Source organism: Ochotona princeps, chromosome 3 (genome assembly GCF_030435755.1).
Source record: "Ochotona princeps isolate mOchPri1 chromosome 3, mOchPri1.hap1, whole genome shotgun sequence".
Classification (NCBI taxonomy): domain Eukaryota; kingdom Metazoa; phylum Chordata; class Mammalia; order Lagomorpha; family Ochotonidae; genus Ochotona; species Ochotona princeps.
Window position 1 is genome coordinate 10,323,875 of NC_080834.1, and position 8,145 is coordinate 10,332,019.

The window sequence follows — 8,145 nt, forward strand, 5'->3', positions numbered from 1 at the left end:
GTTGATAATTAGCGTTAGAACACAGGGAGTTGGCACAAGAACCCGGGGCTGTGTGGCCTTCCTGGTAGCCACTCACTCACCCACTTTCCTCAGCAAGCACTGTCTCCCCGCTCTGCCTGGCAGGACTCCATGAAAACAATGGAACAGGATTCCCTTCCTGGGAAGGTCAGCTTATTTCAGCCTGGGACTGATGAAGACCTGACCATGGCTTCCAGCAACCTTGAGTCCCATACCTGTCAGCACTGGCTTTTCTGCTGCCTGGGGCTTCCCCAGCACGACCCGGGTTAGCTGCAGGTAAAGGCTGACTCAACTGGGAATGCTGCTCTCTGGGAGGCTTCTCAGCCCGGTTCATCACACCCTCAAGGCAGCCCCCACCCTGAAGAGGCAACTGTGGCCACCAAGGGTGACAGGCCCTTAGGGGAGCAAGAGAAGCAGCAGCAGGGGCCTGAGACCTGCACAGGGGTCTGAGAGTAGACCACCTAGGTAGGTCACAGCAGGAGGGGTCCAAATCTTAAAGAGCAGGAGCTGAGTGGTGAACATTTGAGCTGGACAGCTGAGAAACTTCAAGTGAGGGCTCCCTCAAATGTGAAGTTTGTAGGAGCAGGCAGAGTTCCTGAACCTGAGACTCATTAGAAGAATGAGGTTAAGGAGTGGCACACCCTTTATCCCAGAGTTTCAAGTTATAAGTACACACAGCTGGTGATAATCAAACAGAGGCTCCTTTAAGATTTAAACAAAATAGGGCCTGGTGTGGTGGCCTAGCAGCTAAAGTTCTCACCTTGAACACCCCAGGATCCCTTATGGGCGTCGATTCTAATTCCAGCGGCCCCACTTCCCATCCAGCTTCCTGCTTGTGGCCTGGGAAAGCAGTTGAGGATGGCCCAAACCCTTGGGACCCTGCACCCATGTGGGAGACCCGGAGAAAAAGGCTCCTGGCTCCTGGCTTCAAATCAGCTATGCTCCCACCATTATAGCCATTTGGGGAGTGAACCAACAGATGGAAGTGCACTCTCCCCCCCGCCCACTGTAGCTCTGCCATTCAAATAAATAATGAAAAAATTTTTGAAGAAATGAGGTTTATAATTAACACAAATATATGAGCACAGACATCCAGTTTCTTAGCCCAAAAACAGATTCCCTTTATCCTACAAATACGGTAATTGTCCAATAATACGATGTCAAAGAGTTGCATGTCTTTTATTTGACCTCCTTGTGTTGCTCTGTTCCTCTTAGTTACCTAAGCTGTCTACTCCAGGGGGTACTGTATAGATACAAAAGCAAAATACATTCAATTCTTACAATCCAAGTAGATTAATCAAAGCAAAGGAACATGTAAAATATCCTCTTACTATATTTTAATCGATTTGATTAAGATATAAGGTACATACTAAGAGTCCCACCTAGATCAATGGTTCCAAGAGAAATGGCAGGTGTCCAGAGCCAGGGGCCCACATCCAAAGCCAGGAGGGAACCCGGGGCTATCACAGCAGTAGTTCCCTCTCGTGTCCTGTGCTGAGTTGCACCCATCTTCTGCCTTGGGCCATTTTACTTACTTGTTTGCTTTGACAGATTACTTGGCTTGAATTTTGTAGGAGTGAAATCCTTTGGTCATGTCTTCTTTTGTTCCGTACGAGGTTTTCTGTATCAGTAATTAATTTTGTATTGCTAAATGGTACTCCGTAGAGTTGTGCCACATTTGCCTGTGAGTGCCGACAAATACTTGAATGTCTTCCAATTGGGGATCATTATGAAAAAAGTTGCATGAGCATTTATGTCTAAGACTTTGTGTGGATATACCGTTTACATTTATCTTGGCTAAATACTTGGGCTAAGTGTGGTGTCATATTAACATGATAAAAGGGTGCCGGCTGTTTCACAAGGTATTGACATAATTTTATATTCTCATTGAGAGTTGCAGCTGTTCCAGAGCCTCACTAGAATTTGCTTTTTGTCACCTTCTAAGATTAGACTTCAAAGGAATAGCCCTTGCAATTTTAATTTGCACTTCCCTAACACCTAATAATGTCAACCTCTTTTCAGGCACTTACTGCTTTCTAACATATCTTATTTTGTGAAATATCTGTTTAAATCTTTGGCTCAGGCCCAGCGTGGTGGACTAGTGGCTAAAGTCCTCACCTTGAACGCCCCAGGATCCCATATGGGCGCCAATTCTAGTCCCGGAAGCCCCGCTTCCCTTCCAGCTCCCTGCTTGTGGCCTGGGAAAGCAGTTGAGCACCGCCAAAAGCCTTGGGACCCTGCACCTGTGTGGGAGACCCAGAGATAGCTCCTGGTTCTTTGCTTAAGATCAGCTCAGTTCCAGTCGCTGCCACCATTTGCCATTTGGGGAGTGAACCAGCAGGTGAAAATTCTGTCTCTCCTCTCTATAACTCTGTCTTTGCAATAAAAATATATAAAAATGATTCACTAGATTTTCCTTTTATGGTTTTTGTTCTTTGAGTCTAAGAAAAAAATTCCTCCCCTATTTTATGGTACTAAAGATTTTTCTCCTCTGTTCTCTACAAGAAACTGCATCTATTTAGCTTGTACAATTGTTTATGATCCCCTCTGAGCTTGTATACAAGATGTAGTAAGATTATAAATTTACTCTTTTACACAGGGAAATCCAATTGACCTCTCACTCAAATAAATAAATAAAATTTCAAAACAAAACGTCTATAACTGTAAAGGTTTCACAATGCGAATGAAAACTCTGTGAATCTTATCCCATTTGTCCATTTGTCTAACTTTATGCCAGAACAACTATTGTTTCCTGTAGCAAGGGTTTAAGTTGGATAGTCTAAGTGCCAAGATTTTTTCCTTCTTCTCAAAATTTGTTTTGGTGATTTTCAGTGCTCTTCATTTCTATTTTAAAATTACTGATTGCTTTCTAGCAATAATAATATTAATAAATGGTATTTTGCTGGGATTTGTGTTGAAGTTGTTACTCCTCCAGTTTGGGGAAAATTGCGAGGAGTGCACTGTATGTATTCATCTCATTAAACATAGTCCTACTTCCTTTATTCCTTATGAGGCTCTTCTGAATGGAATATTTCAGGTTCTTTTTCAGACTCGGTATCACTAATATCTAAAAACGTGGTTACATTTTACATGTTGATCTTGCACTCTGAAACTTTGCTAATCTCATTTATTAGTCTGTTTTTAAAGATTTATTTTATTTATTTATTTTTAATTGGAAAGGCAGATACACAGAGAGGAGAGACAGAGAGGAAGATCTTTCCGATGATTCACTCCCACCGTGACCGCAACGACCGGTGCTATGCCGATCCGAAGCCAGGAGCCAAGAGCTTCTTCCAGGCCTCCCTCACGGGTGCAGGGTCCCAAGACTTTGGGCCATTCTCAACTGCTTTCCCAGGCCACAAGCAGGGAGCTGGATGGGAAGTGGAGCAGTCGGTATTAGAACCGGCACCAATATGAGATCCCAGTGTGTTCAAGGAGAGGATTTTAGCCTCTAGGCCACCATGCCAGGCCCTCATTTATTAGTCTCAACAGTGTGTGGGGGGTTGTATTCAAAAACACACAGTTTAATGTTTTCCTTTCTGATATGGGTGGTTTTATGATTAATTGACATTACTTTATCACAATGACCAGAACCTCGAGGAAAATGTTGAATAGTAGTAAGAGATATCCTGGTTCTGCTTTTAATCTTAGGGAGAAAACACTCAGTTTTCAACTGTGAAGTATGTTCTTGGCTCTGGATTTTACAGAAGCACATGCAATCCACTGGAGGCAGTGGTGTTTTATTCCTTGCTTTTTTTTTTTTTAAAGATTTATTTTATTTTTATTACAAAGTCAGATATACTGAGAGGAGGAGAGACAGAGAGGAAGTGGAGCCGCCGGGATTAGAACCAGTGGCCATATGGGGTCAAGGCGAGGACCTTAGCCACTAGGCCACGCTGCCAAGCCCTATTCCTTGCTTGTTGAGAACTGTTACCTAGAATGGATGTTGGATTGTTTCAAATGCTCTTTATGACTCATTGAGATGATTGTGTGGTTTTTCTCTTTTATTCTATGTATAGTTTGTTCATCTTAAATTCCACTGGGGTATAGTGTATGATTGTTTATACATGTTGCTGGAGATGATCTATTAACATACTACTGCAGATTTTCTTTTTTTTTGCTTTCTTTTTTTTTTTTTAAAAGATTTATTCATTTTATTACAGCCAGATATACACAGAGGAGGAGAACCTGGAACCTCTTCTGGGTCTCCCACACGGGTGCAGTGTCCCAATGCATTGGGCCGTCCTCGACTGCTTTCCCAGGCCACAAGCAGGGAGCTGGATGGGAAGTGGAGCTGCTGGGATTAGAACCGGCGCCCATATGGGATCCCAGGGCTTTCAAGGCGAGGACTTTAGCCACTAGGCCGCGCCGCCGGGCCCACTACTGCAGATTTTCAGATTTATTTATTGTGAACTCACCCAGTGCGATGGCTCAACTGCTAAATCCTCAGCTTGCAGGCACCAGGATACCATGTGGGTGTCAGTGCGTGGGGCGGCTGCTCCACTTCCCATCCAGCTCCCTGCTTGTGGCCTGGGAAAGTGTTGGCAACGCCCGCGTCGCCACGTAATCCGAGCCGAGCGGAGGGACTAGGGTTACACAAAAGACAATACTCAGAGAGACAACACAAGGCAACACGCAGTACACAGAATGCCGATCGATGATAGATTGATCTTTATTGCAACTCCAGGCTTTCTTTTATACTCTCCCTAGCTCCTCCCAGTGTTTATCCAGTCCTCAAGGAGCCACCCTAAATCCTCGAGTTCCTCCCAGTAGTGGCCACCCTCAATCCCTTGAGTTCCTCCCAGTGTTTATCCAATCCTCTAGTGGCCACCCTAAATCCCTTGAGTTTTATCCAATCCCTTGGCAGATAACTTGACAAATAGGAAGCAGGAACTTGCGGTTAAGCCAGTGGCTAGATGTATCAGGCCAAAATTGCTCATCCTGTTTCCCTCTGAGAAACAAGCTGAGCTGTGGAGTTAATCCTTGGGAGACCGGGGCCTGCAGGAAAGCAGGAGGGGACAGAGTCCAAAGCCTTGGAACCCTGCACCCACGTGGGAGACCTGGAAGAAGCTCCTGTTTCCTGGCTTCAGATCAGCTCAGTTCCAACTGTTGTGGCCACTTGGGGAGTGTACCAGTGGACGGACAAACGTTCTCTGTCTTTCGTGCTTTCCATAAATCGTATCTGCCTTTCCAATAAAAATAGATTTTTAAGAAATATATATGTTTATTGTTCCTGAAAGAGTTCCGGGGGCGGGGGAGAGAACTTCCAACTGCTGATCAGTCTACCACATAGCCAGCACTGGGCCAGCGCAGAGCTGGGAGTCACACACTCCTTCCAAGTTTGTCACATGTGTGTAAGGACCCAAGCACTTGGGCCATCCTCTACTGTTTCTCAGGCACATTAACAGGGAGTTGGATCAGAAGTGGAGCAGCTGCACCTATTTGGGGTGCCAGCACCACAGGAAAAAGATTAGCATGCTATGCCACCATGCCAGCTCTTGTTGTAGATTTTTGTGTCTGTGTTCATGAGGGATGCTGGTACACAGTTTAGCTCTGATGTCTTTGCAAGGGCCAACATTGCCCTCATAGAATAAGCTAGCAAGGTGCTCCTCCATGTTCTCCAAGAGTTTGTAAAGGATGAATACAGCTTCTTCTTTAGTTGGTCAGTAGAAATCAGCAGCGGGGTTGTGACAGGCAGAACTCTATGCTGCTCTGGGAGTGGAAATAGAATGTGTGTCCAACTCCTGCGGTGGGGTTATGTTCTACAGCAAGGGAGATTATCCACATGATAACCTGTCAAAGGAGAAAGTCTGTTCTTGCTGGTGGCAGAAAGGGAAGCCAGAAACCCAAGGCATTAGAAGTAGTTGACGCAGGGCGGGTGTTGTGGGGCAGCACGTGAAGAGGCCCACATCCCTGTGCAAGTCCCTGCTGCTCTGTTTCCGCTCCAGCTTCCTGTTACTGTGCCTTGGAGGCAGCTGATGCTGATGACCCAAGTACATGAGCTTCTACCACCCAGACTGGAAACAAAAAGGAAGTTTGTATTTCTTGCTCTGGCTTGTCCCAGCCCTGGCTACTGTGGACTTTTAGTGAGTGGACCAGCAGACAGAAGACCTCTGTCTCCTCTCTATCACTTGGCCTTTCAAGTAAATGGAACAAAGTTAGTAACACTGTTGCCTGCAGCAACGGCAGCTCTTATGGGCACCAATTGGCATTCCCGTGCTCCACTTTGAATCATGCTAACTAGCACTCTCCGCTAATGCGCCTGGGAAAGCAGAGGAGGCTGGCCCAGCTCCTTGGGCTCCTGCACACTGTGGGAGACCTGGAAGAGGCTCCTGACTCCCAGCTTCGTCACAACCATTTGGGGATGTGAAGCAGCAGAATGAAGGTCTTTCTGTCTCACCTCTTTAACTCTGCTTTCCAATAAAAGTAAATAAATCTTAAAAAAAAAAAAAAAACGCAGGAGGAAAGGGAAACCTTTGACAGGCTTGCTGCTGGCTTGAAGATGAACACTCAGCCTGTAGGGACACACGGCAGCCCCTGAGAGCAAGACAACAGGAGATGCCAGACCTGAGTCCTGAAGTTCAAGGACATGAATGACACCAGCCACCAAAAGCACTCTGAGAGGACCACTTCCCCAGAGCCTCCACCAAGCTAACCAAAGGTCCTGGACTCCAAGTTTGTTCTGTGGTGATAACCTAACACCAGGTGTGACTGTGTCGAAGAAAAGTCCTCTTGGGTTGGAAAGACAGGGTATTGAACTTGGAGAAAATTCTTCCACGATGTTGGGTAGGGGTGCCCACGGTGTGAGGGGCTTTTAAGTGATGTGTAGGTTTTTACCTAGCAAACAATATGATCACGTAGAAAGTCATTCAAATTTTCATTAACTTTTTAAAAAAGATTTATTCATCTTTTATTGCAAAGACAGATATACAGAGAGGAGAGACAGAGAGGAAGATCCTCCATCCGATGATTCACTCCCCAAGCAGCTGCAACAGCCAGAGCTGAGCCGATCCGGAGCCAGGATCCAGGAGCTTCTTCCGGGTGCAGGGTCCCAAGACCTTGAGCAGTCCTCCTCTGCTTTCCCAGGGCACAGGCAGGGAGCTGGATAGAGAGTGGAGCTGCTGGGATACGAACTGGCACCCATATGGGATCCCAGCAGATGCAAGGTGAAGACTTTAGCCACTAGGCTATTACACCGGGCCTTTTTTTTTTAAAGATTTATTTATTTTTATTACAAAGTTAAATATAGAGAGAGGAGGAGAGAGAAAGAGGAAGATCTTCCATCCAATGATTCATTCCCCAAGTGACCGCAATGGCCAGTGCTGCGCCGATCCGATGCCGGGAACCAGGAATCTCTTCCAGGTCTCCCACGTGGGTGCAGGGTCCCAAAGCTTTGGGCCGTCCTCTACTGCTTTCCCAGGCCACAAGCAGGGAGCTGGATGGGAAGTGGAGCCGCCGGGATTAGTCCATAGGATCCTGGCGCATTCAAGGCGAGGACTTTAGCCACTAGGCCACGCCGCCGGGCCTGCACCGGGCCTTTTAATAACTGTTAATTTGCCTGGCTGGATCAAGGTGGCCACCTTTGTATCTTGTTACTGTGACTTTAACGTCTCTTAACATTTTTCTTTCTTAATGGTGGTAAGATAGCATCATAAAATTCGCCACAGTAGCATTTTCAAGTGTGAAATGTGATGGTACTACCTACATTGACATTCTTGTACTCCTATCAGCACGTTGCGCCCACGTTAGTCCTTTAAGTGTATGAGACCCAGAGTTCCTTTCTCACCCAGCAGTACCACGAGCCTGCTTCTCTCCGCCTGGCAGCCGTCACCCTACCTTTTGTCGCTATCAATCAGATGACACTACAAAACACCCGAGTCGCACAGTCCTTGTCCTTATGTGACTGGCTTATTTAATTTCTCCTAATGTCCTCCAGTTGTATCCAAATTGGAGCATGGGTTAGAATGTCCTTCTTTCCTGAGGTGGAGGAGCTGTCCATTGTATGTCCACACCGTACTTTTGTGTATCCATTCCTCTGGCGATGGAGCTTTCGTTTCTTCTACTTGGCAGCCCTTAGAGCTAATGAACCTGGTGTAACACTGACCCTTCTTCCCTCACTAGAGAGGT